The 13,694-nt window shown below is 46.5% G+C and overlaps 1 protein-coding gene across 3 annotated transcripts in view; it reads left to right on the forward strand.

Annotated features, from left to right (window-relative positions):
* ZBTB38 (zinc finger and BTB domain containing 38) overlaps positions 1 to 13,694 on the forward strand; it is a 75,927-nt gene that overhangs the window by 30,806 nt on the left and 31,427 nt on the right. For all 3 annotated transcript variants that reach the window (XR_003429729.1, XM_027091718.1, XM_027091717.1), the window contains one exon: positions 3,366 to 3,470. The gene's annotated coding sequence lies outside the window, so the exon portion shown is untranslated. The remainder of the gene's footprint in view (positions 1 to 3,365; positions 3,471 to 13,694) is intronic.

A 13,694-nucleotide genomic window follows, 5' to 3' on the forward strand; every position in this document is an offset into this window, starting at 1 on the left:
GTCAGACCTATATTTAAAATCCCTTTATGTCACTCCCCATGTGACCCTGGCAGCCTACCCATGGAAAATTTCCATGGTATAAAAGTTGCTTTACATATGGGAACTACGATTCTTACTGGTTGGATGGTAGGAACTTTGAATACTTGACCTCGAGCACCGACAGCCGTATGCAGATGCTTCACGCGTGTTATCCCATTTAACTGTCAAAAAGCCCTACGAGGTAAGCGTAATATGAAAATCAGCCCCATTTTACAGATGAGCAAGCCAAGGCTCAGGGAGGTTAAATAATTTGCCTAAAGTTACACAGTGAGTAGCTTTGTAATTGACAAAGCTGGGCTTTAAACCCAGGCAGGCAGAATCCAAAGGCCAAATTGCCTCACTCTTCCACCTCCCACCTTCCAATCGCTGGGCAGCACAGAGAACAGCACCTCATACTGGCACTTCCCAACTAGAAGTGCCTAATCCCCATGCCTTAGTTTTCCCAAAAGCCTCAGTGGAAACACATAAACTTGCAATCAGACCACAGATTTCCTTAGTTTGGAATCCATGATTAACAACGTGTTCGCTCAGGTTTTGTAGCTGATTGGCAATTACGTATACAAAAACATTGCAGGATTGTTGGGTTTTTTTAAGTACGAAGATGAATCCTCAGTTAATAAATGCAGTTTAGTGGAATAGCTCTTTCTGAACATGACCCACGGAGAAAGAATAAAGGGCACTGGCTTTGAGGAGGTTGCGACCTGCTAGTGTACGTGTGTGTGCAGGTTGCCCAGTCTATCAACCTTCAAAACCCTGTCTTTATTTTTAAATTACGTGATGCTTTAATTTGACTTTAAGTCAGTATATTTCTCTGTGATTATTAAAATGTTTTAACCGCTTTGTATGCAATATTGGAATCTCCTTTATTCATCAGAATGATCACAATCTTAAAACGTGATCAGGAACTAGGATGCAGAATTGTGTACGCTGTATTCCAAGCTAAAAACAGGATGTAAGGCATGCAAAGAACCTACTTCTTACCCTTGATAAATTGTAACCTGGGAATGAATCTTTTCAAAAGAAAATTTTAAAATAAGACTCATACTACCAAAAGGCAGGGAACATGGATGGTTTTGTAGAAAACAAGCAAACAAAACCTGTACATTAGAGCACTAGGCTGTTAGCTCCTCCGCAGGGCGAGTTTGTGGCAGGCCTCAGTAAATACTTTCTCAATGAGCAGTCCCTGAATCTTGGACGAGAGATCCTAGCAGGCAGTCAGTGCGCTTTATTTCAGGAAGAGGCCCGGGTCTTTTGCGTGAACTAGCTTTTATCGCACGTTAGGAAAATCAATCTAGGCCTCTCCTGTCAGCCGTGGGAAAGCGCAGGTGACACTCGATTCCTGAGAATTTAAATTAAAACTGCAGTTGACTTCTCTGAAGCCTGACTCTTAAATATGCAAAGGTTGGATGTTCTCTGGAATCTGGTTGCAGAACCCAGGGACCCCTCTGCGGACCCAGGCCTGGTTCTGATGGTGACTAGGCTCTGTGGCCGTAAAGCCCCTAACTCGGCTGCCCTCGCGGCAGGTTCTGAATTGTGTTCTCCCCCATGAGAGGGAGGCGGAGGCCGCTGCTCCCTTCCTGGCGTTTGGGGCCGTCGTGGGTTCCCCCCACCCCGCCCCCAGTCGCACCCAGGTTGGGCCTGAGGCCTCGCGGGGTCGTAGTACGTCCCGAGGCCGGGTCCTGGGCGCGTTGACGCTCCGACATCCGGCCCGCGGCTAAGGCCGGGGAGCCCTCTTCCCGGCCAGGCTGCGTCCCCAACCCCACGCCGGGGGCGGGCCGGGCCGGCCGAGCCGAGCCGCCGGCGTCCATTTTCTGGGCGGTGCTGCGAGACGCCGCGGCCTGACTCGCGGGTCCGGAAGCGCCATGGACCCCCGGGGAACGCGCTCGCGGGGCAGCGGCCGAGCCCTGTAAGTGCCACCGCAGGGGCCGTATGCGGGGCGGGTGGGCGAGACGCGGCCGGCCCGCCCCCTCTTCTCTCAGGAGGGAGCCTCGAAACCCGGCAGGGGAACGCTGGCGCAGGGCTGGGAGCTCCGCGGACGTCGGAGAGCCGAACTGCTACGGCGACCCGGCGCCCGCAGGTGCCGGGACGCCCGGGCCCGCGCCCTGGGGGAGGGGGTCTAGCCGCAGGGTCGGGCACGTTACGCCGCAGCGAGTGGCCCATCTGCGCGGCTGTGCTGGTAGGCGGGGGGCCGGGGACAAATGCGCACCCAAGGGCTGGGGACGTGACGGGCGCCAGTCCAGCAGGCTTGGGAACTGCGCTAACAGCCGCATCTCCCCTCTCCGGGACTGCGACTCGGACCCCGGTCCTGACCCATCGGGAAGCTGAGCATTTCCTTGGTCGAACACCAGAGCCCCTGGAATTGAAGGGGACGTGCTAAGGCAGGGCCCTGCCCCCAGGGGCTTGCAATCTCAGCCTTCTACTTCGGCAGTAGTTAGCTCTCTTCTATTGGTACAACATGACCGCCCGCTGTTAGCCACTTCTTTGCAGGGTATATTATAAATCACCTGAGATTTTAGTCTGTCCGCGGTGCCACTTTATAACTCCTCTGCTATAGGTAAGTGACTAATTCCATTCTGGACTTTGGCCCAAATTGAATATCTCTTCTCAGGATCCATTATGGATGATACGTATTACGGTGCTTTATACATATTTTAAAGGTTAAAGAGTTTTCTCCTAATTAACTAGCTCAACTGCTCGGTCAGGTTCTCATGGTTAAAAAGCATAGGATTAAGTCCGCGGTTTCAGAGAAACTTCTGGTGAGGTACTATCTCTGAGTGTAGTGTTTTTCCAACAAGAGTAGAGACCCATTAGAAGATTGTGAAATCAGTTTAGTGGGTTACTACCGGATTTTTTTGAAGATATAGAATATATAATGCAATATAAAAAATAATAGAGTAGACTAGAAAATATCAGAGTGCATTGCACATAATAAGAGTAAGCGTTGTTTTTTGGCTTTGGGGTTTCATTTTATATAATATGATTTTTAAAAACGGTGGATCACTGTCAAAGTTTCTAAACCCTGACTAACAGGTTAATAACCCAGGGTTTGGAATCAGTTGAACCTGCATTTAAGTCCCAGGTCTAACATAAACTAGCTCTGTGACCTTGAATAGATTCCGTGACCTTTCAGAGCCTCTTTATGTAGCTGTAAAAATGGGGGAATGTCTCCTGTGAGGACTATATGAAGTCGCATGTGTCAATCACTTTGCCCAGTGCTTTACTTACAGTAGGTGTTCAGTGCACAGGCTAATTGCAATCACTTTTGTTGCTGATATATTCAGTCCTGGCACCCAGTTATGGGACACTGCTTTTTTTCTTCTTTTTAGATCTCGATGCGGTGGAGATGGAAGACTCAGAACCAAGGATTTCCAAGTGATTTCTTCCAAAGCACGAGAAACTAACTCTGTTAAGCCTGCTCTGTTCTAACTGAGGTAACTGAATTTACATCTCTCCGTACTCTACGTGAAATAGGAAATGTTTTTTCTGAGGGACTGAACCACTCCCAAGGAGCTTATGATTTGCTGCCAGCGATCCACCAGGTTTGGGGATTACAAAGTGACAATGACATTTAGGCGAGCTGTTGTTAAGGAGACATGAAGGGGGAACTAAGGGCTTCTCATTCCAGTTCTGTCAGTGACTGTCGTGGGAGGTTCTGTAGGTCTCTTCTTCAGGCCGGAAGGACCCACAGACGTCACTGAGGCCCAGAGAGGTTAAATGACTTTTCAGAGAGACCCAGGGGGCTGGGTGGGGAAAGGCCTGGGGCTCGCATCTCGATCGCTCAGTCATACAGTCAGCTTCTGGGCCTGCTGCAGGGTGACCACCGTGCTAGGCGCTGAGGATACAAGCGTGAAAAGCCCGTCCCCAGGACACACACAGTTTGCATAGATGAGTATTGACAGCCCAGAACACTAAACTTCACCTTGGAGGCATAGACAGGGCCCCAGATAGTGATAATAACAACTACCATTTATCAAGCACTTTTGTGTGTGAGTGCAAGGCAGTGTGTTAAGGGCTTTAAGTGCTGTGTTTTTACTCATTCCTCACAATAACCCTGTGAAGTAAGGAAGAAGAGATGTGAAGGACTGAAATGTGAAAATGCAGGCAGGTCGTAGAGGGCTTTGCATCTCAGACCACACTTAGGATGCACGTTCGGTATGTAAAGCACAGTGCTAGCACCATGAAGTTCAAGGGAAAGTGCTTGCCCTCTAGGAGCTTATAATCTTAACTCCAGAGAGGTGGAGTCAGGTGGGCAATGCCTGACATTAGCTTCTCCCCCCTTCACCTGCTTCCCCGGCAGTCAGTTGGAGCGGATCCGGAAGAGACCAGAGTAGTTGATACATCATACTTCTGGCCCTTCAATGCAAGTTTTCATTTTATTCAAATTTAACATACCCTTCCATCCACTTGTGAATACATACGCTTTTAATTTATAAACGAAAGGGCTTCTCTGAATTCATTTGTTTATTTGTTCATGCAACAAATGTTTATTGAGCTCCTACAAGGCACTTACTTGGGTATTCAAGACCAAACATATGACTGTGTTTTTACAGTCATGATAACGGTCATGCGCATTCTCTTAGCAAGGAATTATCGTTCAACTATTAGAATTTTTCTGTTAACATGCTAGAATATTGGCTGCAAGGATGTTGGAGATTAACCCATAAATAGGATTCCAACTGGATAAGTAGGAAAATCTTTTTTAAAATCTTAAAATCTTCAGAAAGGAATTTCTTTTAATTTTTTGATTCTGCTGTTACTGTCACCTTTACATAGAGGCCTTTTCTTTGTCCACTTAACCTATCGGCAGAGGAAAAAGCAGTTTGGCGAGGGGGCTTTCTTTGACTTGAAATGCTCTCCTCTTTTAGCTTGTAGGCCGCACAGGACACTGAATGTTCAGAAGTAAAGCAATTTAAGAGCTACTTTAATTTACAAGGTACAAAGTTAGAGGTAGCTCCAGTGATTGCATTAAGTAACAGAAATCAGGCTGTAAGCCTTGAATGCTACTTGTAATAAACTTAAGCTCCAAGTGGAAAACGTTTGAAACTCCAAAAGGAGATGTTGAGTATGAATGTGCTTTGCAAACTTCTAGGAGTTCTATAAATGTTACAGCGAATACTTATCGAGTACCTACTATGAGATCGGAAGGAAAGGCAGGGCAGAGACAGGGAGACCAGTTAAGACAAGGACCACAGTCCACCAAGGAAAAGGCAGGGTTGGGGGGAACTCAGGGAAGACCGGAAATGGGTGATAGCAGTGAAACAGGAAAGGAACAGACACGAAGGGAAAAATTGACACAATCTGTTATCTGATTTCCAGTCTACTCAATTGGAAATCTTGAGTAGAGAAGAAATAGCTAAAGTTGACACTGAGATTTCCAAAGCAGCGGCACCCATGAAGATACTTGGAAGGAGGTGAGGGGCTGCATTTTAGAGGGACTAAGTTTGAAGTGTTGAGGTATGATGTCCCCCAGACGATCAGCGACTTTGTACCCCGGAGGAAGGCCAGGGCTAGTTTGGGAGACACTGGGTTGTGAGAAAAAGTCGAGAGGTGAGAGAGGAGATTTTTCCGGTGGGAGACTCTAGGGAAGCAAAGCTTGAGGGTGGAGCCTTATGAGAAAAGAAGGACCCAGGGAGGACCTAGAGAAAAGTCAGGCAAGAGAGTGAGGAAGAAGGGCTTCCCTGGTGGCGCATTGGTTGAGAGTCCGCCTGCCGATGCAGGGGACACCGTTTCGTGCCCCGATCCGGGAAGATCCCACCTGCCGCGGAGCGGCTGGGCCCGTGAGCCGTGGCCGCTGAGCCTGCGCGTCCGGAGCCTGTGCTCCGCAGCGGGAGAGGCCACAACAGTGAGAGGCCCGCATACCGCAAAAAAAAAGAGAGTGAGGAAGAACAAGAGAACAGGGCTCCAGAAGCCAGAGCAGGGTGTTTCCCAGAGGAGGGAGCCTGGAGTGTTAGACACAGGAGGAGGAGGGTTGAGGCCCAGGAGGGCCATTGGTTTGACAAGCGCTAGATCACACGTTTGTTGGTGTTCTCCTTTCCTTTGTTGGTGTTTTCCTTGCAGAATGAATATCAAGTGGTTTCATTTGCAAAAAATTCGTAGCTTGCGCAAATGAAGAGTCACTGTTAAATTTGATCCTCGCAAGCCCCCAAACACATTTCTGATTACTAAAATTCAGGCTGTTAAATGTGGTTTTAATGGTAGTCATCCACTTTATTCTGTTGTCAACAGATTGACCAAAGACGATCCGTTGATAGAAAGCTTTTTAAAAACTACATTTCTGTTGACACAAAGGTTTCTAACAGTAATTAAATTTGTATTTTGCCTTTTACCATATGGCTGTTGTATGACATGAGAGAGAGAGAGAGAGAGAGAGAGAGTGTGTGTGTGTGTAAGTGAGAGTGTGTGTGTGTTTTCATGGGCATATGAGCTTAGTACAATGGAATGAGAAGGCTGGGGTCAGATAAATCTAGTTTCACAACCTAGCTGGGCCATTTTCCAGGGTTGTGACTTCAGAAAAGTTACTCTCTAAGCCTAACTTTTTCCATCCATAACTCAAATAGGATTACTTTGAAGATTGAGTAATATATAATTTGCTCAGGATCTATACTATAGTAGGCACTTAATAAATGCTGATTCCCTTCCCCTTAAAACTTTTTTTAGGTATATATATTTTTGCATAATATTCATCTATACACAAAGCCTTAGTTTTGTCATGGAAAGAGCATACCTCCCACGATAGCTAACCTATCCTGTGAGAGTTCAAGTGACCAGTAGTTTAGTACGGATAAGAATCCACTTGGGGAATTTATTAAAATGTAGGTTCCCAGGTCCCTAGCACAGAGATTCGAATTCAGTAAATTTCAGGTGGGACCCCTGAGAATCTTCATTTTAAACAAGCACTGCTGTGATGAAGGTTAAGAAATGCCAGTTTCTAGGAAGCAGAGGAAGGGTGTAAACCTGAGACTTGATAGGCTGATTTCAATTCCATGAAGATATGCCTGTGCTCGAAATTCTTACATTTGTGTTATTCATGTTTACGGATTATATTTGCAATGAGATAAAAACACATGGATCCCAGATGTGAAGGAACGGTGGTCTTATCGCACCTCACTATCGCCATCCACGGTATATCCACGGCAGTACTGGGTGACATACAGCCCCCAAATCATCTTCTTTTCCCTGCAGAGTAAGTGGTGACACCCTGTCGCTATGCCCAGAGTTTGCAAAACCAGCGTAACTTTAAACGTTGTTACCAATAATATATTTAATGGCGGTAACGGTGCACAATCACGCCATTAAAATATTTTGATGCATTTGTCTACCTGACTCTGTGTCTTCTGGTTGATAAACATCTGTGTCATTATATATCCTTTGTTCTCCGCATCTTGGAATCATATAATTTTTAGTTCACATTGTTCCCGACCTCATTTTATAGATGAGAGAATAATTTATCCTTTTTTCCCCTCCTAGTCCCAGCTCTCTTCTTTGCTTATTCACAGGAAAGGATTGAGACATATAAACATGCTTGGTGTTAAGCTATGTATGGAGAATATAAAACATATTTGACTTGTGTATATTAAATTGCACTTTACGTTCCTTGTACGTAATTTACAAATCAGATGACTCAGTGGGGATATGTTTATTAAAAAACAATACTGAGTCATTTTATAACTGTTGTCGGCATTCCATTGATGGTTTGCTTCTTTTGGAACAGGATGCCAATGTCCTGGAGCCTTGCCTAGAATCAGGGTTTCTCCGTCTATACCAATAGCCCTTGAGGAGAGAAGACAGAACTGAATTTCATGAAGTCCATTCTATACCTTATATGCATTATCTCAGCCATCTTATTAGAATCTCCACATAACCCGGTGTGGTAGAAATTGAGGCAAAGAGGTTCAGTAATGCGGCAGATGTTGTAGAGATGAGATTTTCGCGCCCTGGGCTCTTATCTGGCTCCAAAGTCCAGCCTCCTCTCTCCACACCCCACATAGTGAGACTATGAAATAGATCATTGTTCCTGATTGTGGCTTAGAGACCCTTGTCCCTGGTATTACAGTAACCTCAGAATTTTTGACAAGAAGCAAGTGGACAAAGGTAATGTGCAAACTTGAGTTAGTTCAACAAATATAAACTATGTGCCAGGTACCAGATCAGGACTCCACCCTCGTGGGCCCTCCCTATCTTTGTCACCTATTCTTATCTACCATCCAAGTGCTACTGCAGGCTTTTCTTTTAGAGTGAAAACACCAATGGATTTCTGCACTGATAAGATCAAGATTTGTGTCTTGCTATAGCTGTGCCGGTCCCTGTGTGGGGCTAAGTGTTCCCAGAGTCGCTCTGTCACTTCGAAAGTTTAAAACAGTTCCTTAGGGGATTGCCCGGAGGTGCACAATAAGTGTTTGTTGATTACCCTCTGAGACCCTGAGGAAGTCTACAGGGGGCCAGGGAAGGAGCCCAGAGCCCTGCAGAGGGGGTCTGGGGAGAGGTCAAAAGACCACCGTGTATGAGACAGGACTGGAGGCTTGGCAGTTCTTCCCGTGACCCACTGTGCAACCTTGGGAAAGAAAGTCACGTAACTTTGCAGGCTTGATTTCCTCAGCTGTAACTGGAGAAGGTTTGGCTCAGTGATGGCAAAGGCCCCTAAACAGAGGTGCTGAAGCGAGCATATGGCAACTTCACGTCTGAGGCATGCCAGGGGTCCCGGATTGCAGAGCTTCCTCCGACTGTCCGCAAAGGGATACTAGTACTGGCCAGACCTCAGGTTCTGCCTTTACCCCATACGCTTTTGAGGAAAGTGCATGAATTCAAGAGTGAGAGACATTGTCTGCTTTGGAGGAAATAAGGATTTTTACTGGCTGGCAATCAATCAAAAGGTGACAAAATGGGAGGTAGGGAATCACGGTTTGAAATTTTATGGCTAGGAAGAACCTTAGAAACTAGCCCAACCTCTTTGCATTCCAGATAAGGGAACGGAAGTGCAGGGAAGTCATAGGATTTGCTCAGGGTCACACCGCTAGTGGCAAACTGGGAACAGAAGCCAGTGTCCCTTGCCCGTCCAGTACGCTGTCTGCAGAAACAGGTAGGTCCTGTCCTAAGGTAGATTATCAGGAGAGCAGGAGGTGGCAGTCAGTAAGCAAAGCCTAAGGAGGCACTGGCACTCCACAACTATTCTGTTGGGGAGAGCAGCCTATCATGCCTGCTGGGCTTCTCACAGACATTGCTAAAAGGACACTACGGTGCACACTTTCTGACCCATCGAAGCCCTGGGCTTCTTGTCAACTAAGATAATGAAGAACATTTCTTTTTAATCTGGGAGAGGCAGAAGGCTGTCTCCTGTTTTTTAAAGCACTTTCCCTCTCTTATTTAAATGAAAATTGCTAAGGTCTACAATAATGTAGTTTCAAGAGGAATGAAACATTTTCTCAGGGAGTATGAAGAGGAAGACCCAGCTCACACACCCCACGTTGCTGGCCACGCCTATGTGCGTGTTCATCACAGGGTGCCCCGTTGTCACGAGAAATCCAGTGGCTGTACAAATGCTACAGGGACATCCTGGGGTTATTTCAGTAACCCCTGAAGGCCGGCTTTGTGCCAGGTGAGATAGATAGGAGCTGCCACTTCCTGCTTTGTGAGTTGGATGTTGTTTCTAGGTCCCGTTTTGTTTGTGTTAGTTTTCCTGTTCGTGTGTTAGAACAACTTCTGACTATTTGCAGAGTTGATTACCGCTAGATAATAAGACCAGCGATTCAGTAAAAACAAAGCTGAATTTATTATCTTCCCAGACAAGAGAGACTGGCGTTCAGAGTCAGTCTCCCCAAACGTATAAGCGTTTTTCATGCAAGCATGGAGATTTCTGATTAGTTCTGATGGAATGCTGATTCGCTTCTAGACCAAAGTGAGGATTTTCTGTTTCCAAAACCTACTCGGCATTCTGGTCTGTCCCTGCGTAGGCCTATTTATTCTGGTCTTGTGGTCCTTGACCCGAACTCGGAGAGCAGGGGTGCCGGGGTCTCGGGTGGCCCTTGGTGCTCATGGGGGTAGGCAGTAGCCAGTCGTAGCAGCTGCGTCCCGGGTGCCTGCTGCCGATTCCTCCTGTTGTGTGTTCTGCCCTTTCCTTTGCACTAATGCACGTTCCACCTTTGCTTTAAAACGGGAAGGGGTGGGAGGACCACTTTGAGGAAGCAGAAGGCGCTGGGATACATGGAAAAAGGGATGACGTGGCAGTGAAATGAAGCCCCGAATGGGGTTTTTCTCAGATGTTAGAGAACTGGCCTACCCCGGGTGCTGTGCTAAATCAGGTTTAAAAAAAAAAAAAAAGAAAAAGCCTGACCTTTAAAGTTTTTCCTGTCAAGGTCTAGCAATTCTGGAGTTCCTTTAGCCCCTGTACCCTGCAAGTTGACTTTTTGCACAGAAAAAGAGAGAAATGTTCTCTCAGAAATTGCCTGGGAGAACGTGTTTTTCTCTAAATGAATATGCACTGCGAAGTGAGTTCTTACCTTGTTTTGTTGTCTATTTAATATTCTTAATGTTCATCTTTGTTTTTTGACGTTTTTTCAGGAAACCACTCAGGAGCTTTGTACCATGTTCGAATGATCTGTGTTAAGACTTTCTTTTCTATTTAATGATAGGCATTTCCAATATGATTTGCGCGTCTCTCTATTTTAGGAAATACTTTTCGAGGCCTTTAATTGTTTCTCTTTTATGAATCTTAAACGGGAGTCTTACATCCAATCCTAGCAGCTACCTTCCATTAAACATGACCTATTTTTCCCCCCATGAGGTTTCCTGACTCAGGGAGGAAAATAAAAGTCGGGTGATTAGTCATTGTGGCGTTCAGCAAACAAATACTTTGGAGGCCATGATTTATGTTGCTGGTCGGAAAAAGAGGCTATATCTGCCTTTAGACAATGACTCTTGTGAAAGGTAAGTGCCCTGTGTTCCCAGAAGGTCCCCAGAGTGCCCCTGTTTGTTGCGTTCAGGTTTCTAAAACCCGGTGGCCATTTTCTGTGAGTTTGAATCCCTGTGTTAAACTCCTCCCCCTGTGGAGTCTATGAGCATTTGTTTTCTAAAATGAAAGCACAGGCAGAAACTCGAGCTGTTCTACAGAACAGCCTGTTCTTTAGATGTTTTTTTTTTTTTTTTTAGATCAGTGTATCTAAAGCATAATTTTTCTAAACAGTCTATTGTGGGTTTTTATCTACAGTGGGTTTGCGTTTGTTCGGGGAATTTTACTTTTTTTTAAATGCAGACAACATATTTATTGATGTAATTGCTCCCTGTTCCCCTCACCCCCAGATAATTTCACTCTGAAACAGGTGAGCAGGGGAACTATTTGGATATCTACTGCCAGAAACCTTCATTTAGTTTTAATCAAATTTCTTTGGGGGTAAAATTGGCAAAAGTCAACTGGAACTTAGTTCCTTTCGTACTCTTCCCTGCCCCCCCCCCCCGCCCCCCATCCCCGCCCAGCAGTTTTCCCCAGTCAGTTTCTTTTGTCTAAACCATCGTGCATCCATTTGTGTGTCTGGCCAGAGTTTTTGTAGCATTTCCGCAGTACAGAAAAGCTTCTTTGCCTCTGATTGTACGTCAGACTGGCCGGTGGGCTTGCCTGACGGCCCTGCCGGTCACCTGCATCTCCTGAATCCTAGTTTGCGGTGACTTTCACAATCCCGTGCTGCCTCAGAGATCTGTGCTGTCATGGCTGGCCTCTTTCCAGAGATTGCGGTATTGCCAGCAGTGGCTTCAAACTGGAAAAGTGGGAGGTGGAAGAGAAGTGATGGAAAACATGGGAGGAAGGATTGTGGAAAACAGAAGAGAAGGAAATGTGTGTGCAAGGAAAGTATGTACATGGACTCAACTAAATATCTGGGAGCCCAGGTCTATAAAAGTGGTCTCTGTGCCTTGGCATTTTGTGTCTGAATCCAGGTGGGGAACCACTGTGAATGTGGGGCTGTCTGTTGATGGTGGGGAAGAGGCATGGCAGAGCTGGGCAAGAACACCAGAGGCTCGGGACCTCCCTGGCGGTCCCGTGGTTAAGACTCCTTGCTTCCACTGCAGGGGGCGTGGGTGGGATCCCTGGTCTGGGAACTGAAATCCTGCATGCCGCGTGGCGTGGCCAAGAAGGAAATAAAATAAAAGAATAAAGTATAGCTTTAAAAAAAAAAAGCATCAGCAGCTCTTCTCCAGGAGGTCCCCCCAGCATGACAGATGCTTAGACCGCTCCCCAGACCAAGTGGGTCGGCTCTGCACCAGCCCCCTCGACGTCCCTAGAGCGGAGTTTGCTTCCTGGGCGTGACCGCCATTGTTCCATGGAATGCTTCTCTGAGATTCCCCGAGGACACTTGTGATCTTGCTGGGTATGCTCTATTGTGTTGACCCCATTATTTGACCTCCAGGCTCCATTTCTGTGATCTAGTTTCTAGACTTCTTGTTGTCTCTGTGACGCTGTGATGGAGCATGATATCAATTCAGAATACCCTGACCCGCTAAGCCGCTATGCATTCTCAGCAGTTATTGCTTCCCTTATTACATCACCTGCGTACGATGACTATGGAACCGAACGCTCTATTAAAATGGAGAGCTGGGTGCCTCTGAGAGTGAGAGTCTGATTCTGTGGAGGGCTGATTAGGAGTTATCATCTCCTTCTCGAAGCCTGAGCAGACTGTATCATTAAAATGATTTTAGGGAATTCCCTGGCGGTCCAGTGGTTAGGACTCGGTGCTTTTACTGCCAGGGCCCAGGTTCAATCCCTGGTCAGGAACTAAGATCCTGCAAGCCGTGCGGCACAGCCAAAAAAATAAATAAATAAATACTTTTTAAAAATTTGACTTTGAAGCAAAGTGGAGAGTTTGATACCTGCCCCTCTGTCCGCCAGGACTCAGTAGGAAATTTCCCACATGGGAATGAACAAACTGGAGGGATCCTGAAGAAATATTATGTGACCCAAATATATTCCGTGTTAAGGCTTCTCACCACCCCTTCTTCATGAAGATGGAGTACTTTGGTAGTTTTGAAAGCTTGAATACTGATATCTCACCATTTAAATTTTAGGAGGGCTAGGAATCACTGTATGGAGGTTGATATATTACAGGCTTAAGCGATCTATCCTTATGTTATAGTTTAGGGTCTAAAATTCAGATACATCCAGGGACAGGAGGGTAATATAAATGTTCGACGTGGGCTGGGTATAGGAAGATAAGAATGGTTAGATCATGGCAAACTGGAGGGCATTAAAACATTTTAAAATACTCTGGGGTTGAATGAAACGGGTCTGCAGGCCGAGTTCAGCTTCTGGACTGCTGCTCTGCACGGCAGTTATAGAGCCACACCATCTGACTCCATCCACCAGGCTGGGTTTCCTCAATGGCAGCTTGCCCAGTCTTCCTGCAGAGCATTGGGCGTGGAGCTCTCCGAGACCCAGCCCAAGAAAAATTCATGGCTGTTGAACCTTCTCCACGTCACAGCAAATAAAGGAGCTACTCTGGATATGAAGTGTGTCCATGTCATACAGGCAAAGTGATTTGCAGCAGCAGAACACAGCTTGTATGTCGGAGGACATCTGGAGAGGCATCAGACAGAGCAGCCTTGACTAAGCTGCCCAGCGCTCAGTGTGCCCATTTCAGGACGGAACAGGAAGGACCCACCAGTGGAAGCCCCGC

The sequence above is a fragment of the Aethalodelphis obliquidens genome, unplaced genomic scaffold (genome assembly GCF_003676395.1).
Source record: "Aethalodelphis obliquidens isolate GAN/ISIS:26980383/991018 unplaced genomic scaffold, ASM367639v1 scaffold72, whole genome shotgun sequence".
NCBI lineage: Eukaryota > Metazoa > Chordata > Mammalia > Artiodactyla > Delphinidae > Aethalodelphis > Aethalodelphis obliquidens.